The 19,869-nt window shown below is 38.7% G+C and overlaps 1 protein-coding gene and 1 long non-coding RNA gene across 37 annotated transcripts in view; one reads left to right on the plus strand and one right to left on the minus strand.

Moving 5' to 3' along the window:
• ZBTB20 (zinc finger and BTB domain containing 20) overlaps positions 1-19,869 on the minus strand; it is a 773,610-nt gene that overhangs the window by 374,496 nt on the left and 379,245 nt on the right. The gene's annotated exons all lie outside the window — the stretch shown is intronic.
• LOC112678079 (uncharacterized) lies at positions 121-16,605 on the plus strand. Its single transcript, XR_003147371.3, has 3 exons — positions 121-393; positions 14,419-14,555; positions 16,221-16,605. It is a non-coding gene; the product is annotated as an uncharacterized LOC112678079 (long non-coding RNA).

The following is a 19,869-nucleotide window of genomic DNA, read 5'->3' on the forward strand; positions in this document are numbered from 1 at the left end:
CGAGAGAAAGACAGGGTTTATATAACTGGCTTTTTACATAAATATTACATCAGGATACATTTCAAATGAAAACACACACACACACACACACACACACACACACACAGCCGTCTTCCCTATCCTCTATTTTAAAATTCATTTCATACTTTAAATGTTGTTGATTTTTCACAAAACAAGTAAGAATCAAGTCAGCATTAAACACCTCTGAATAATTTCAGTCTTATGTTACTTGGAAAATTCACCACATCATGGAGGGTCACAAAATCCCGTGTTAAAGTCAGTTAAGGCACTGACAATTATGGGATGTTTTGCTGCAGCCTAGGGCAACTCGAAATGGCCACGGATGTTAACTAACTCCCTCCTCAACAGTCTGAGAAAAGGGAAAAAAAAACTGTAAGTTTCCCCATCTGTTATTTCCTTTTTTTTTTCTTTTTGGCTGTGGAAAAGTAAAATTATGCAAGAGCTTTTGAATGTAAAGGCTGTGTGTGCTTTTTCCCTTTTTGTCTCTGTGTACCGGTTATGTGATGTTGCGTAACTGAGTACAGAGTAGGCGGTTAGCGTTTACTATTGATTTACACTATGCCATCTAATGAATTCATAGCACTGAAAAGAAAGGAACGAGAGGGGGAGGGAGGAAAAAGAAAGGAGAGAAGGGCGAGAGGAGAGAGGAGGAACAGAGGAAAGAGAGAAAGAGCTCCTTTAGAGAAACAGTTCTAAAGCCTCCAACACTTTCATTCTCATTCCCTCTAGCTCTGACTTCTGGTTATTGCTCAGGTCTCAGAAAGATGGACTTTGGGCAAGCGACCCCAATATTCCAGTCTTGTTTCTAACCAGGATTATTGGCAGGTGAATGTCTGAAAGTACTAGTGTGTCAAATTACTTGAAAGCAATTCCACTCATCTGTCAGACTTCCCCATATGCACCTATTTATCATTCTCTCTATGCGTTTGTAAATCTGTATCTGTGATAGTCGATGCCATGGTCCAACTGGTTTACCTAGTTGCAAACACTATTTGAAAGACACACAGGGCAAAGAGAAATACATTCTCCTTTACCCATCTCCTTTCACAATTGTATGAAGGATGCATTTAGAAATCTTTGAGGTCACTATTTTACTTTGGAAGAGGATAGACCACAAATCATGTGACTACACAGAACTGCCTAATACAGGATAATCAAAGAGAAATGGGCAAAATGAGGAGAGATTCTAAACTGATGAACAACACTTGAAAAAGACATTTAAATAATTTCTTATATTATGCCCATGGAGAGCACTTAAAATTTAACTTTTGATCAGGATGATGATAGGCATTCCCAGTCCTCAGTGTTTTCCATGCCAGGCCGTACTGTGAGTTCCTAAATCGTAGGCTGGAAGGTAAGGGTGCAGTTGATTCTGCTGTTAGGCACAGGACCTTCCTGTACCTGAGTGCCCTCCCATGGCTGAGAACAACTAGTAAGGTGAGGAAGAGAAATAGAAGTTCTCTTTATTAGCAGCCAGCTCAAGGGTTTGTTGTGTTTCCTTCCTGAGTGTGGGTTTGTAAATGCTGACTAGGAAAAATCACATCCAAAAGAAAGAACAAGAGTGTAAGGTTTCATTTCTGATCGTCCAATCATCTCTTTTCACCCAACTTAGCTTATTAAATATTAAACAGGTGCCTACTCATCCATTTGTCAAGGATGCTTTAATAATCGATGGCTGTGTATACACTGTTGTATGTTGAGCACCTTGCACAATGCTTGGCACATTCTCGATGCTCAGCAAGTATTTGTTGAAACAGTAAAATGATTATGGGAGAAACATCTCTGTAGGAAAAGTAGCTAGAAAAGCCTCAGAAAAACATATTTCAGGGCTTTACAGGAAATCTTAGGCTGTATTACTCTATCATTTATCTGTAGACACAAAATGATGGTATAGAGGAAGTATCAGTTATTTGGCGACAGTTGACTTCAGTTCCATTTTATTGAAAAAAAGCTTAACAAAAGTTATAATGTTGATAGCATCAGCAAAGTTTTGTGTTCATTTCCACTAGCCCTTTTGAACTATTTTACATTTCAGTCTTGGGCACAGAAAAGTCCATTTTAATTTCCATGGACACATTCTAAAGGAAAAGTCAGGGGGTATCAACATAATTCATCTTTTAAAAACTACTGAGAAGAATGTAGCCATTTAGTAATGGGAGAGAATATAGCTTTTTGTTGAAGGGCAAGGCAGGTTGAGTTTTGATTAGGTTATGCAAATTTAAATTAATAGCAGGGCAACCAAGAATGTACTGATTTCCATTTTCTTGGTTAAACAGGAGTTTTATAAGGAAAAAAAAATCTGGATTAGAAAGTCAGAAATGCTATCTTTCAGTGAATTGGTGAATGAGATCTTTACAAGAAAAGTTGCATGGGCCAATCTCTCAGAAATTCCAGTTGAAGATTCAACTAAAAGCCTGTTTGGAGGTAGCAGCCATAGTGCTTTTTAAATAGTGCAATGACCATTTTGCTAATTCATCTAGGAGTAGGCATATACATTTCAGTCAAAACCTTCAGAAAGTTGCTTTTTTTTTTTTTTTTAACTTTGATCAATGGTTTAATCTAATCAAATTCAGCAACTTCCTTACATAAGCATCCTGGCAGTATGTTGACAAGACCATCCCACGTGCTATTTCATTTCATGGATTCTAAAAAAATGAATGAGAACTTGGTTGGAACCCTCATTTTATTCATAAAGATTCTGAAGCTCAGAAGGTAATCTTCTCAAGGATATATATTTTGAGACAAAGCTGGGCCTAGTATCTGAAGCTCACAGTTCCTCTCTCCGTAGCTTAGGATAAGTTAATATTGTATAAATTGAATCTTATTTTATTTTATTTTTTGGCCCTTTTTTTTCCCCAAGTTTTTATTTAAATTCCCATTTGTTTACATATAGTGTAATATTAGTTTCAGGATAAATCTTATTTTAAATCCCAAAGAGAAAGATTTGAAGAGTCTTTTATAAGATTCTTTTATAAGATTATGTAACAATGTTCACCTTAAAGCTATCTTACACTTCATTTTTTTATCTTTAGTCTTCACTCCTCTTTCCCTTCTTCCTCTTATTCTTTAGTTCTTTAGATAGAATCACTTTTAACTCTGTTTCTAGATCACTATGCCCATTGCCGACCTCAAATTCTTTCCTTTCTCTCACTTTGCATTTGTTTTCCCAACATTTATTCATTACTTTTCCCCATGAAATAATTGTTTTGTTAATGCGCTTTGAGATCCTTAGAAGTCATAAAGGAAGAAAAAATTTACATTTAACATTATACAATAAATAGGCCTTTCATGTATACACAAATTAAGAAATAAAAACTGCAACAAGATACTGACAACTTACAGGCTATGCCACAGGGTGTTAGAGCTGCCTAAACCCTGTCACTGTCAATAAGACTGGAGCCTATGTTACAAGGAATCTCATCAGATGGGAGAGCAAATCTCACAATCTCCAGGCCACTCATTTTCTGCTTCACCATGTCACCTTTCTCTTCCCTGTTCTTTCTTTCCATTCCAGAGATATAACTATTTTGGGACTGATTATGGCATAGCAGAAGAAGGTCCAGAGAAATCCGAGTGGCTTAACGTGGCTTCATGATACGGGCCAAACTCTCTCAATTCCAAAAAAAAGTCCGAGAGAGTTGCATACAAAAATTGCAGCTACACAGAAAGTGAAGTCTGAGGAGGTTAAAAGAGAACTTGGACAAGAGAAAGAAGTCCCTGGATAACAGGAATGTTGCTGCCAGAATCATTGTAATTAAGATTGTGTCATTGTTTCCCTTATAAAACATTAACTCTTATGGGGTTTACAATTCAGCTAAAATGATCAGCTCTAGGCTGAACACAGTTCCAAATATCTTCAAGTGGGAAGTACTTTCCCCCTCCTAATTCCTTAAAAGAGAAAACATGAAGCAACTATTCAGAAATTTCAGTGACATTTGGATTCTGACCACATATGTTTCTTCAAAAAAGAATAGGTGCCGGGGCACCTGGGTGGCTCAGTTGGTTAAGTGTCCAACTCTTGATTTTGGCTCATGTCATGATCTCAAGGTCATGAGATCGAGTCGGGCGTCAGGCTCTATGCTGAGCATGGAGCCTCCTTAGGATGCTCCCCCTCACTCTCCCTCTGCCCCACCTTGCCCCTCTCTCTCATAAGTAAATAACTCTTTTCTTTCTTTCTTTCTTTCTTTCTTTCTTTCTTTCTTTCTTTCTTTCTTTCTTTCTTTCTTTCTAAGAGCAGGTGCCAGTTGAGGAGTCTAATCTACAGTGAGCTAAGGTGAACAACATCCACTGTAGAATGAAGGACATTAACCTACTATGAGTGGGAAATAAAATAAAAAGGATGTCCTGTTATTCTAAAAGGTTTAATGTGCATCACTTGATTGGTACTTCATTCCATTTTAATGATGTGAATAGGATTTTGACAATACGGTGTTGAAAAGTCTTCCATTCCTGTTTGTTAACTAGAAAACCTTAAATTATAGGAGATAAGAATTCCTGATGGTTTCCTTTGATCTCTTTCCTCATATGCCCATTTTCAGGGTGGATATTACATAATTAATAATTTTTTAAAACCTGTTTTTCTTATTTCTCTAGCATTGATCATGACATCTAATGGCTATAGTACAATGCTATGCCACAGTGGTGAGAACGGACAGGAGGAGGAAATCACAGACATACATTAAAATTAATAGGCCAGGGGGTGCCTGGGTGGCTCAGTGGTTGGGCTTCTGCCTTTGGCTCAAGTCGGGATCCCGGAGTTCTGGGATCGAGTCCCGCATCAGGCCCCCACTGAGGAGCCTGCTTCTCCCTCTGCCTATGTCTCTGCCTCTCTCTCTGTGTTTCTCATGAATAAATAAATAAAATATTAAAAAAAAGTTTAGAAAAATTAATAGGCCAGGAGGAAACTAGCATTTATTTAGTACATATTATATGTCATTTACTTCATTATTCCATTTAATGCTAGCCCCTGTGAAGTAAATAAGATTGGCCTAAGTTTCATAGATTAGCAACCTAGTTACAGAGCTGCTGGCTAACTTCTTAAGGACACAGAGCTAATTAAAATGTTGTGCACGTGAGGATCAGGATCTGTTTGACTCCCAGGCCCACAGGTACTGTAAGATACCACAAAGCCAGGAGCAGAATATGAAGCCATCAAATAAATAAATAAATAAATAAATAAATAAATAAATAAATAACCCTCATGCCAATGATGAGAGCCACCACATGCTCCGAGTAAGAGTTGGGAAAGGTAAATGACTCCTAAAAAGAAACAGGTTCTTGCTTTGCTCTTGGTTCTGATAAATCCCTGTTTCCTAAATGTATATTTGGTAAATATTTTTTTGTCGTAGATAAGAAAATGTACCATTTCCCAGGAATCTTTAAATCAGACCTGATATTTGAGTGTTTATAAAAATCCCTTTAAAAATTTATACTCTATAATTATATAATAGTTTATAACTCATACAAAATTCGATGATTAGTACATTAACAATTAATATGACTGTGTATCTGTGTGTATACAGGTGTATATGATACATGTGTATGTGTATATAATATTTTTCCTTGTCAAAATTTCTGGTAATTTACTATATGATACTTGACAAAAGCTAACCAGTAAATAGGTTAAGGCAGGAGAAAAGGAAAGAACAAAGAAAAGAAGAGAGGTGTGTGTGAGAGGGAGAGAAAGAGTGAGGTACGGGGAGAGAGAGAGAGAAAGAGAGTGAGATGTCCTATCCTCAAGGCCACTGGGACATTTTTTAAAATATATTTTTAAGATGATAATTTGGTGAAGAGCTTAACAATAAAGTAATAGTAGCCAACCAGATTTGAAAGAACGAATTAACAATTCTTTAGCAGCATCAATTTATTTCTCAACTTTTAATATATCCATATTGCTTTGCCCTTCCCTCCTTTTGTGCTTTAAGTCTAAATCTGATTGGGAGCAGGAAGGAAGAAACAGTAACTTCTGGTTTAGCAGAAGCACAAAAGAACAGAGAATTAGAACATCTTCCTGGCCTTCTTTTCTCATCCTTATAAGGAAAAGCAATAGTAAACTAAACAACAGAAAAGCAACAACAACTACTTTGACAGTTTTGCTTAGGCAAAGGCAAGATTTGTTTCAGCACAACTTTGAGGGCTTTTTTTCACATTTTAGCTTCTCTGGATGGTCTTACAACAAAGCTGAAGAAAAGACGTGATCTGCTTAGGGAAATAGATGAAATTTGGGTGAAAATAGGAGGCACTTCTTATTTTCAAACAGTTTTTAAATGCATGACCAAGATATAACTTGCAACATTAAAAAAATTACACAGTTAACTCAAACCTGCTAAAAATAACTCACAATACCCTCTCCACTGAAACAAAACAAAGCAAAAACTCACAATTATTTTGACTGGTGAAAACAGTGACATGAAAGTAACAGATGGAAGCCCAGTTTTACTCACACAACACACTCACTAAACACAATTGCAAGCTTCCCCACAAAAATAACTCAACAATGGTGACTTTGGCCTAGTGCTTCAAAATATCCCCCTTAGGTGAGTTCCTTACAGACTTCAAAGGGCTTGGGAAAAATAACGTAGAATGAAACCAACTGTCTGTCCGAACCCAGAAACAGGAAAGGACTGCCAATCACAGCCTGCTAACAAAAGGGATCTTGTCACCTTCACCAAGTCCTTTCTCAGGACTGGAATAGGTGTTTTTCCCCCTATGTATTATTTCTTGTTGTTTGGTAGTAGTTTTAGGAAAGGTGACATAATCTGTACTCTTAAAAAACACCACACCACATAGCATCTAAAAACTTTCATAAATCAAATAATTAAAAGTAACAAATCTTCCTGCTAATTGCTCCTCAAAGTTGAAAGACAGGTTATTTTCTTACCTTACACCGTGCCTTCTGATCTGACAGTGTCATTCAATCAATAATTTCAATGTCAGTTACTGATTTTCAACTCTTTTATTACAAAGGCTTCAAGCAATAATGAAATGGTGCTGATCTGCTTGCTTTCACTCTATAGAACGTCTATATTTATATGCTTTGCTTCTATTTGGATCTATATTTATCTGCTTTATCTGCCTACAGTGCATCTGTTTCTCATACACACAGACATATATTTATATATATACACACATACTGTATATATATAGGTTATATATAAACACACATACCCACAAAAAAATGTATGAATGTATGCTAGTGTGCTTATTTCAACAAGCGTGCAGGTGCATAAATACTCAGACACATGACAAATATACCAAGAACATAAATGTACATATAAACATAGTTGTACAGGGAAAAGCGTATCTTAACAATAGGCCTGTCTGCAAGACTTGAGACTTACACACTCAGGAGTGACAGCCACAGACTACTCTGGGAAGGAGAAAAACTCTTCAGAGAGCAAAACTATGTAACTAAATACAGTTCAGGCGTTCTGACTTACTCATTTTAAAGACGAGGGGCAGAGACGCGGAGAGGCTAAGAGAGAAGGTCTGTCAGCTTTCTAGTGGCCGACCTGACTTGGGAGCAGAACGTGGGACTCTAACTCCTAGACGAATCTTCTGCTATGCTGACTCGAAATGACGAAACAGTTTTCTCAAAGGCAAACCATCTAATTTCCACTCTTCCGTATTGTTTCCCTTTCTTTGCCGCATGAAATGGAAGCCACCAATATTCAATGAGAGTCAGGAACTGCTCCAACTGTTTTAAATGTATGATAGCACTTAATCTGTACAATAGCTCTATAAAGCCGGTATTCTTGCTCATGTCCATTTTACAGATACAACATCTGAGGCCCGATTATTAAATAACTCACTCAAAGCTACACAGCTAGTAAGCAAAGAAGCCACGCTCCTGTGATCCTTCACAGCCTGTGCTTTTCCCACTAAATGATGATGCTTTCCTTAATACACATCTAAATGCCCGGTGAACGCCCCCAGTACCACAGTCTAAGCATCACATAAATCTAACAACTGGCCTGTTTCAGGATACGTCATAAGCCTAAAGCAGAGGTTCTCAGTCTGAGAAAAAATAAAGGGAGTGGAACAGGTATAAGTTGTGCATCCCCAGTATACAGCGCAAACCCTCTAATAGAAAACCGAAACATGCAAAACTCAGTCCAAAAAAAAAAAAAAAAAATCACCCCAAGGGTAGTCTTACGTGATTTAAAGTCTTAATAACTTCTAGTCTATGAACATTTTATGTTTTTTTCATCAAAAGATGATAGCAAACTGATAAAATTGAATCAGATGGGAAATAGAGGCACAAGGAGGAAAACGAGGGTAGCAAAAGAAAGCAAGCACCACACCCCTCTTCTTCTCTCGGGACACCACTTCCAAAAATAAACATCTATCAAAAAATTCAAAGCCAGTACCAAAAATTGGTATTTCACCCCCACTTAAGTGTCAAGAAAGATTCAGAAAGGCAACCATGTCTAAGGTAATTTCATACAGATTTCCTCAGATAGTAACCAGCTATGTGAGCTATCCCAACACATAGGAGTTTCACACGTTGTTCAGCTTACACAGAACCCAGCACTAGAAGATGCCATGTGGCTCTGTGAAACTCCCTGGGGCATACTGCATCCATAAGCCAAGGAACAGAAATTACACTGATCCATACATGCAGCTCTTCATCTGTGACATATTGATAATTACTCTTTATTTGTGAATTAAATCCAAGTTATAAAAACAAGTTTCAGACATTTGTCACAAACAGGGTGCATTTTACTTAACTCTTTCAGAACACCATCTCACTACCGTCTCCAGGAAATGGGAGCTATCCTTGAAAGGGCCTGATACTGTGGAAGGATTATGGCTGAGAGGGGGAGAAAGAGAGAGAGAGAGAGAGAGAGAGAGAGAGAGAGAAACTGACTTGAATTTGAATCCCAAGTCTTCCACTGATTAACAGTATAGATTTAGGCACATCACTTAAATGGATCTGAATCTCAGTTTCATTACCTGTGGAATGAAGAATAAAACCATCGATTCTGCAGGAACATTGTGAGGATTAGAGATAGTCCCACAGCAATGTCCCTCTCATAAAGGGGGCCATTAAATATTAATTATTATATGTTTAAGAAGACCTTTTGGCTGTGGCTTTCTATTGCATAAATGGCACATAGTTCTTTCGGGAGTAAAAGAACACGTGAGGTCCTTTATACTGGTTTAATCAAAGATAAACTTTTTGGTGATCAGATATGTTCCAAGTGATGACAGAAATAAGAGCATTTCATAGCGTAACATTTTCACTGGAAGATCTTAAAGCACCTCATGGCCTTCCACTTTTGTGATGGTGGCTACTCTCATTTAACTACTGGGCCAAATGAAGCCCAGAGATACATCCCCCAGATGAATAATAATTTTTAAAAAATCACCACCAGGGGTGAGTAGAATTTCTGTCTTTAACATCTAAACCACATAATGTCCAGCTGAGTAATAACTGTGGCAAGGTCACAGATACAAAGGGCCGTGGTTCCCTAGGGCTCTTTGAGATTATTCACTGAGGCCAGAACCATTAGGTAATGCTGTGTACATCTGCTGAGATAACAAGGGTGAGTCAGGGTTAGGTCAGGGTTTCAGGTTATAGGGGTGGGGCCAAGAGTGGCTTTCACATCGAATGCTGAGAGCAGTTTAATTGCAGCAGCGAACAAGCCATATAGTACTTAATGTAAGAGGAAAGAGAAGAAGAGACAGCCACTGCCAAGAGATGGTGGGTGGGAGTGGGGACCCTGTGGGGCTCGAATGAGGAACTGTGTCTCAAAGAGGAGACCCTCCCATGTAAGCGCACACACTGAGAAGCGGACAAAAAAGCCCAGGGTGCAGCATAAATCCTGCTATCCCAATAACACACACAGATGTTCCACCATTGTTTTCTTTTATGCACATTTTAATTAAGAGATCAGAATCAAGCATTAAAATGTTATTAAATGGCTTGTTTACATTTTCACTATATGTCATTTATTATGCATTTCCTAAATGTGTATCTATGCAGAAGGGCTATTTGGGATTTTTATGTCACTGTTACAATTGTCCCTCTAACTCACACCAGTTTTAGCTAACCGAGGAACTGTCAGAAAGCCTGTTTGGTCCACGCAGTGGGATGGGAACTCTGGCTTCTTTAATTCTCAGTCAAGCCAACCTCACCCCCATCACACCTCCCTGCAGTGTGACAAATCACACTGGCACTCCAGGATGTCCCAGGTCCACAGCAACCTGGTTATTCACGAAAGGCCCATTTTTAAATTCCATCCCATTGTCTTCACAAGAAAACAGTGTCTACATTCATGCCATACTCTTCCTTGAGCAGTTTTGAAAACCTCAGGAACTCAAAGCTACCACATGGAGAAAACTGGCCTCTTCCCAGTGGCACAGACTCCCCCCGGAGGGGACACCTGGGAAAAATGGGAATGAGACTTTTTTTTTTTCTCTCCTCAAGCCATCACTTATTTCTAGTCCACCACTTAACTCTACTTACCCCTGCAGGAATCCCTTGAGTGTTTTGTATTATTGAATTGAAACAGATACCTCCCCTTCTCCCAGACTCCACAGATATTAAGACTTACAGTCTACTTGCAAATGTGGAGCGCAGGTGTCCTGGAGTCGGCCTGCCCCGTATGGCCTAGAAGCCCCCTGTTCAGGTGATGCCTTATGAATCACGGTGCACGGAATTGTAAGGCCGAGGGCAGGACCTACGTCTCATGCATGTTCGGTTCAGTACCTAATATACTGTGAGTGCTCAGTCAGTCCAAATAAGAGAGGTGGGCTTCCTCCCTCCCTCCCTCCCTTCCTCTCTTTCTTTCTTTCTTTCTTTCTTTCTTTCTTTCTTTCTTTCTTTCTTTCTTTCTTTCTCTTTCTTCTTTCTCTCCCCTCCTCTACCCCTGCCTCCCTCCTCTCTTCCCTCATTTCTCTTTGTCTGATTGTTATCCAGGATAAGCAGAATGCTTGCACACAGCAGGCACAAGACAGGAACACATTCTAATCCACTGTCAGATTATACTCCTTAAACTGTCTCATTTGCAGCACTACTGATCTATAAACATGCTTCCGTAACTTTAAATATAACCTTGAGGTTAGTAGACACCTGGTGTACTAAAGCTCCCTGAAGCCCTGCTGTGACGGTCCCTGGGGCAGCCTTCCATCTGGAATGCCCTCAACAGAACCTCTCCTTAGAACTCCTTTATTGTGCCATGTATATCTCAAAAACATATCTCCATCATCCAGCAAACTGAGTCCTTATTCCTTTAAATAAAAATAATAACACCGATAACACCTGGCATTCAAACTTTGAGATTTCAATAGAATCCAAAACTCAGACTCTGTAAAGCCCGAGTTTCAGATTTCACCATGGAAATTTCAAATAGCTAAAGTGGAGCATTACAAGTTTCTATGTTAGGTCTATGGAATTTACATTTAGGTAAATGTACATTTAGGTGTAAATGATGTATGAGTGATGTAGGGCAGTGTGGCAACCACTTCCTAACGCAGGAAGTTACTCTTGAAACAAATCTGCAGACTTCTGGGTTCCCACTGGATAATGGCAGCAAACTGAATTTGAATTTTCCAGATATTCTCCAAAAGTAATGTGGATCAACAAGGAGGGACAATAAAACAACTTCTGTCCATAGCATAACTAAAAGACAGAAAGCGCTACAGACTTCAATTTCTGCATGAGCAGTGAAATAAACACTGGGAATCAAGGAGAGCCAGCTGGGGATCCCCCACTAGGATGGTGCCCCGAGAGAACTCTACCTAGGAGTCCAATAGGACTGTTTCCCTAGGAAACAATCAAAGCTTTAGGAAGGAGATGTGTTCCTGTATAAGCTCCCTGTGTGAAGTATAAATGCCAGGGACCTTCCAAGAACCTATGGAAATCAGAATTTCCAGAAGCCATATCCAAGCATCCTCATTTCAAAACTCCAGAAGTGATTCTGAAATACCCTACAGATGAGGACCAATGTGCCTAGGGGTAAGTTCAACCTTTATAAATTCATCTCTTCTAATAAACATAAACACAATAGTCTGCTCTTGCCAGGCCAGTCTCCTGTTCCCCACTCTTGCCTTCCCCAAAGAGAAAGTGAATTTATGTCTCTGTACATCTGCTCCCAACTTGCCCTTATCTGAAATACTGTGCATGCTCCTTACTGCCTGTTTAAATTCTCCCCACTTCCAAAATTGGGTTCAAGTTTTACCTCCCTTCCAACTCTCATGCATTCCACCTCCATTAATAAGTTACAGAGTATGTGCTGTCCCCTCTGTCTTAAATCATTATGGAAACAATAACTTAGGTTTGCTTTGCATCTCAGTGAGATCATAAACCATATGAGTCCTCAGGAAGTGTTCGTATGTTTTCGTTGGGACCTCTTTGCTATATACATCTGAGACTTTCCAAAGACAGCAGAATGAATCGAAGTAGCACCTGTGTATTCATCATCAAATAACATAGGGGATACATATTTACCTCAAAAACTCAGAATACACGCCTTGTACTCTGTAAGCTTTACATTATAAAGAAAATACATATGTAGAAGTGAAAAAAAATAGACAAACAACAGTTTGTATCTCTAGTACTAATCCCTTTCCTGAGTTCCTGAGTCATATACCTAATACTTCCTCAACCTCTTCACTTGGACAAGAATTGCAAAGTCAACATGCCCCAAATTAATTCATAAATTATCCCTGCCCCCAAATCTACTCTTTCCACCATATCCTCTATAGCTCCCAACTCCACAGAGTTCATGATATTGCCATTCATCCAGTTGCTCAGGGCAAACACCTAGGACTCCCCGCACCTGATGTGTCTCTCTCTAATCTATACCACATCAAAATCCTCAGCAATTGCTTTCAATGTACATTCAAATTATTCAGAAATGAACTATTTTTCTGCCCTCCACTGCCATTGTCCATCATATCCTGGGCTCCCACAGTAACTTCTGACTGGTCTTCCTACTCTGTCTTTGATCCTTTTAGCCTATTCTCCATGGAATAGCCACAGACCTTTTTTGATTTATAAACTAGAACACATACCTTTTTTTTAAGATTAATTTTTATTGATTTTAGAGAGACAGCATGAGCACGAGGGGCAGAAGGAGAGAGAGACTCTCAAGCTGACTCCACACCGAGTGCAGAGCCAGACAGGGGGCTTGATCCCACAACCCTGAGATCATGACCTGAGCCAAAGCCAAGAGTCAGATGCTTAACCCACTATGCTACCCAGAAACCCCAAGAGCACATACCCTTTTTAAAACCTGCTAACAGCTTCTTGTCAGTCTTTACCACAGCCTATGTGATCTGATCCATCCTTAGCTTTGTGACCATCCCTGCTTTACCCCACTTGAGCTACACATTTCTTCTTGCTCTTTCTGGAACATTTCAAGGTGTTCTTACCTACTTTATAATATCTATTCCCTAAACCTCAAATCTTCTTCTTCTTATCATCACATGCTTAGCTCCTCATTATTCTAATATTTGCTCAAATGCCCGTTGTTTTAGTGAGACCTTCGCTACCTGCTCTATCGCAAAGGGCACTCTCTCCATCATCCATTCCTATTTTTACCCCCGCACGTTGCCTTGTTTTCTTCCTAGATCTTATCATTATTTAAAATGATATATTTTTGCTTACTTAATTATCGGTTTTCTCTTCTTTCATTATAAAGTCAGTTTCCTAGGGGACTTTGGTTAATTTTTCACTCTCTCCCCAGTAATTAGGACAATGTCTGAAACATTATAGGTGGTTGATAGATATTAAATGACTGAATGAATAAGTGGATGAATAAAGCGTTCTAAATCTCATCCCAGTCATATCAACTTTAAATAGAAAATTTTTATTCTGCACAGTGTAGTGGCTGATCTGGATTGTCCCAGATGCCTCTGTTCTTTCCATCTGACTGCACAAGCCAATCTGGGTACCCACCTACATGCTACAGCTCAGGTCTTAGAATATGGTTCTTGGGAAAAGTGAAGTGAAATTAGGTAGTTAACTAAAAATAATGTCTCCTTTGAGTCTATAAAGGGAGATATTTTCCCAGCCCAACTAGTCCAAGTGTCTTAGACTGGTATGGAATGCTGACGTGGCAATCTTGCACTTGAAGGATTCCCAACCTGGAGAGGGAATGGAGTATCCTTTTGTACTCTCTATTTTGTAAAACTACCAAGTATGACTCATTTTTGTATCCACAGTGTGCAGAACATTGCTGAGCAGATACTAGAACTTCGATAAATGTTTACTAAACAAATGAACAGACCAATCCATATAACAAACAACAATTTTAAGTGCTATTCTTATATGTCTTAAGCTTTGTGACAGCATTAACCATTCTTAGTGAATACAGAAATCACCTCAATTAGATACTTTATAAAATTCATTCTCACAGCTTTTTTTTTTTTTTTTTTCCCACTTCATAGGTTAAACTGAAAAACTTCTTGTGAAGGACCATGTCTTATCCATCTTGTATCCTCAGTTCTTAGCAGGATGTCTGGCTGCAAAAGGAGAAAAACTCCACAGCAAAGGATAAAGAAGTTAGAAGTCCTGGCAGGAATCAGTGAGTATTAAAGAATGCCAGTCTGACATGATTATCAGATGTTAGGTGATGAAAACCATGCCAACTAACATATGGATTCCTACCCTGCTTCTATGGAAGACTTGAGCTATAAAATTATTTCCTGAACACAGGGGATCAGAACTGATGCTGATTATTTACTATGAGACTGCTACTTTCCAGAATATTGCTGATCAAAGTGCTAGACACTCAATGCATGGAAGTCTACACACCTCTTTATTCAACACTCCTATGGGGAGGTAAAATGCTTTAGCAAGTGGATGTTATAAAAAATAGTTCCTAACAGCAGGTTGTTCACTAAATATAAAAGCCTTTTCAAATAAAAGATGAAATATATAATATAACTATTAAATCAATAGGCCTTAGGGTAACTGACTTCCTTGGTTTACCTGAGACTGAGGAGACTCCTAGCATGTGGGACTTCCAGTGTTAAAACAGGGAAAGTTCTGGGCTAGCCAAGATGGGCTGTCACCTAATCACGACATAATTTGTTCATTTAATTATCAGATATTCATACATACCTATATGTAGGATTATTAACGTGTATGTAGAATATGATAGACACAGGCATTATCAGGCCACAAACATGAGAGGGTTGAGGAGGAGTCTGCCTGTGTTGTTCCAGTGTATGATAGGAAGTGTAAATCCCTTTTCTTTATTTTCTGTCCACGGCCCCCTATGTTGGACCTTCTTCTTACGTTTTAAAACCATATGCTTGTGTTGATTTTATTACACTCAAAGGATATTAATTTGGGGTGTTAGGACAATTTCCTTTTCTCCAGAAGAAAGGGAAAAGTGAGAGCACCAATGAAGAGTGGTCTCCATTGACGCATGGGCTCATCTGTTTTTTACAACCCCAAATGTGGTAATTTATGATGGTGATGTCACTGTAGGGAATTAAAATTTTCCTAACCCAGAATGTGTGCTTTCTGCATAAGCCAGAACTGAACACATGCAGATTGAGTTCAAAATCCAAGGTGAGACCTACCAAACAAGGATCCCAGCCTCAATTCTGCTGAGGTTTTATTGTAAGACAAACTGGGACAGCCCCTCGTGGTTTCCTTCACGTTCCTATGACCCCCTCACAAGGATCACCTGGCTTTAAGGAGGTCCAAAATAGTAGTCAGTCTTTGGGCAAGGGATAGTCATCAGAATCTAGATTACAGTCTGAGAAGCACTGCATTCTGCAGAGTTTACAATTCCAGCCTTTAAACATTGAAGGGCAATATCTTCTTTCTAAATATCTCTGGTCAGTCTTAGCAACTAGACCTACTTTTGAGGCTCCATTTCTTTTATGTCTTTTAAACTTAATGATAAAGAGGAAAGATCTAAATTTATAATACACATGAAACAGTGAAATTAGGAAAAAAATTCTATTTGATGTGAGCCTGTTTTTTTTTAAGCTCCCATGACTAAAAAGATCAACAGTTACCTACATTTGTAATATTTATGCCTCCCAGACTCAGTGTAATGAGTTTCATCTCTGATCGAATTTTTATAACTGACTTTCATTTACCTGTGAAATAGAAAGCTTTGGTAGGCTCTTGCCCTAAAGAATCAGATGCAAAAGTTAGTTCTATTGCAAGGAACAGAGGGAAAAAAAATTCACCCTAATATGCTACTCCTGTATTCCTCTGCTTTTTGCAGGAAAAGAAAGGTACAGAAGACTGATTAAGCAAATCCTGAGAAGCAGAGTCTTCAGCTCTCTTCCATGAAACTGTGGTGTGTCTTCTTCACTTTGGCCAAGTGCCCAGCTACGAGAATTCTCCCACAAGATGAGCATGTTTCAGAGCAAACTCTTATCCTAACTGTTGGTGTAAAAAAGCCCAACCCTACATTCTGTTCAGGGCTTTGGTGAAGTCTGTAAGCCAAAACAGAGGAGCACGACTTCCTCCATTAAACTGGCTGGAACCCAGGTTATACTAATTCAGTCTAAATAGAAAACCTCTGCTTTTCAATCCCTTTGTTCTCTTGGATGTCACAGCTCCCTGCTCTATTCGCTTCCTTTTATAGTCTTTCTTCACCAAGCATTTCAGGGGGAAAAAAAAAAAGCTAAATAAAGATCACACAGCCTGTTCCATTGTGTCCCCTTCTTCTTCATCATCTTCTTTTCCATTTCTGCAATGTTGTGGCACCTATTAACTACCAATGTTTTCAGAATGACATTATACAAGGTGCGGGCTGTACCACTGTGCCCTAAAAATATCAACAACTGCATTAGTCTCACAATAATTAATGGCAGGCATTATGCAAATGACAACTTTTTCGCTGCAAAATAATGACATTTCTTCATTTTGAGCAGAGTTATGCAAAACAATGAATTTAGGATGATAAATCACACAGGAGAATTAAGAAAGCCATAACGTTCCTGCCCAGGCAGGCAGAAAGATAGACAGACCAACAATTTAGAAGACATTGTTTGTTCTCACACCACTATAAAAAATCAGAGCCAGTCGGCCATTAATGTGTGTGGGTTTTTTTCCTTCTCCCCTTTAGGCAACAATGCATAAGGGGATGCTAAATTCTAGCAATTGGATCATTACAAGTCACAAGCAAATTTTTCTTTATTAACCTTAATAAGTCATTCACTCAGAGACTATAGTCATCAGGCAAATAAAAAGTATCACATGCCATTCTGCTACACATTAACTAATTCCTTATGCAAACATCACAACATATAGCAATTACTGCCGCTCAAAAAAACAAAGTCATTTTCAATTTATTTTATTGCTTTTATACTTGGCCATTTCCTGTAGCACATTATCGTTTCTTTCCATAACAACCCGAGGTGGAATGGAGGAGAATTTCAGTTGCAATGAGCACTTCCTCTAGCCACCTTTGTCATACCTTTCTCCCCTTCAGAGGCTGCTAAAACAGGCTGTGGATAGAGTGAATGTGCATGTGCTCCCTCACAGCAAATCTCCACTGCTCTGATGGGAATGGCTCTTTCAGCCCCTACCTCTGGACAAAGCGCATAGAGAATGGGCAAAATGGGTCTGTCTCCCACATTTGCTACCATAATGCTGATGGCTTTCCTTGATTCTATAGAACAAGTTACAAGTGCAGGTTCAGATCTGCCACTAACAGGTGAACATTAAAGTCCACATATTCAGTCTTCACCTGAGAGATGCCTGCTATGGTTAATGAGAATTATGGGACTAGTTCGTCATGCTCCACTCAGCGCATAACCTGTTCCTTCAAGAGTTCTAAGTGAAGAGCAATAATAAATATTGAAACCTCACCCTCCGATGTCAAATAGGCCCTCTTTGTTTTTCCTGGTTTTATTCCACAGCACCATTTATCCAAGCTCTCAGGATGTGAAACAAACGCTAAGTAAACCTTGCATGTGGCCAGTAGATTTTTTTAGCCCATTTTATAGATTGACAAGTAAATTCCAAGCAACCAGGGGCTTTTCACAAAGTTGGACAAGGAAACAGATCAGATCTGACTAACTCTCCAATGTTCTAACCTCTGAGGCCATGGCCTCTTTCTCATAATCATGAGCACTCTTTCCTGCTGGTAAACAATTATGTTGAAAACAGCCTGTACATGTCCCTGTTCACACAATAGGATCATCATCTCCCTCTGTTCTCCTAAATCCACAATCCATTCCCTTCTTTTAAAGGTAGAACATTTCCAAAATACACGAGGGAAAAGCTCCCTTTTCAGTTTCTCTTCCTGAAGGTAATAACATTTTGCAGTTCTCCTTAAATAAAATCCAGCCCATGCTGGATCAATAAGAATGATGCCCATTTCCCTAATGGCAGCCGATTGCCATTTGCTATTCAAATCAGACTAGATAAATTACAGTACATGCCAGGGAACAGGCCAGTGAATTAAGACAGGCCTCCAGAGGACCAGCGATATTATTAATCTTTTAAGACACTATCATATTTCTTCTTGACAGTGTGCGTAGACTCACAGACACACTGCACCCAGATTGAAATATCAGCTGCTGAAAAAATCAATAGTGTTAGAAACACAATAATTTTTGGTCTGCAGGGCCTATACTAAGCAACACTTGGACCCCTCCATGCCATCTCTTCTCCTACTTCACATTTCCCATCTTCTCCTCCTACTTTGTTTGGTTTTAAAAGCTGGTAAGTCCAAATGACAAGATATTATGAAGGGGTTTCCACCACTAACATTGATGGTCAGAGTGTTAATTTTCCATGGGTGTTTGAAACACTATCACTAAACTGGTAAAAAGGTTTTGGTGTAGGGTTATTCTTCCTAGGCACTTAATACAGACCTCTGATCCCTATGCATTTGGTTCCCTTTTGTGAAGAAATGCAGATATTCAGGGAGGTGGTCATACTCAGAAATCCCTGAAGAAGCAGAATGGAAAGAAATAAAAATAATGGAAACCAGATCAATTTTTTTTTTAAAGGGATTCACTGAGAAGTGAGGGGAAAAAAGCAAAACAAAATAAAACACCACAGAGGGAGCACTATGAGGTGGGAAGAACCTTTAAATTATATTCTAAAAATTTGGGGTTCAGCTCTGCCTCTGCTATTTACACACCATATGATTTTGCCAGCTACTTCATCTTTCAGAACCTTGGTTTCCTTACCTGTTAAGTAAAAAACAATATAATCATCTACCTTGTAGGAGTCTTGTGAGGGTTAACTAACAAGATATGAATGCTGTCTAAATAATACAGTGCTTTGTCAATGGTTAAAAATGATATAAATTTTATTTCTACTAAAGAAGGACTTCTGAAATACGTCTGTTATTTTTTCCTCTCTGGAACTGAAATATCATAAATGGACTTTAGATTTTATCAATAAATAAGTAGGCTCATACTGAAAAGTTATTTAGGGCAATATTACTAGTAGCTGGTAGAGTTTGACGTGGAACCAAAATCTGTTGAATCTTAGCCAATACCTTCTACATTTCACAAGGCCAATTTTGCCTTTTTCATCTCTTTTTACTCCAGATTTCAGGCTTTGATTCTTATTTGTGTCGTGTTTCACCTGGGGAAGCAAATTAAACAAACACAAAAAATAAAACAAGACAAGAAACCACCATGCTTTGTATATCTTTATATGATACTTTCTTGATTCCAAGTTTCTCTCCAGTCACTTTCCATTTGTCTTCTTCCTTTTCTGGCAAAATTTATTGAAGGAATTGTCTATATTAGCTATTACCATATCTTCACTTTCTTTTTTTTTCTTTTTTCATATCTTCACTTTCTATTCTTTCCTCAACCTACTCCAATGTGGCTTTTTCCATTCCACTGTAACATGTCTGCTCTTGCCAAGTCCAATGTTCACATTTTCATTCTCATTTTACT

This window comes from Canis lupus, chromosome 33, assembly GCF_003254725.2.
Source record: "Canis lupus dingo isolate Sandy chromosome 33, ASM325472v2, whole genome shotgun sequence".
In the NCBI taxonomy this organism is placed as follows: Eukaryota; Metazoa; Chordata; class Mammalia; order Carnivora; family Canidae; genus Canis; species Canis lupus.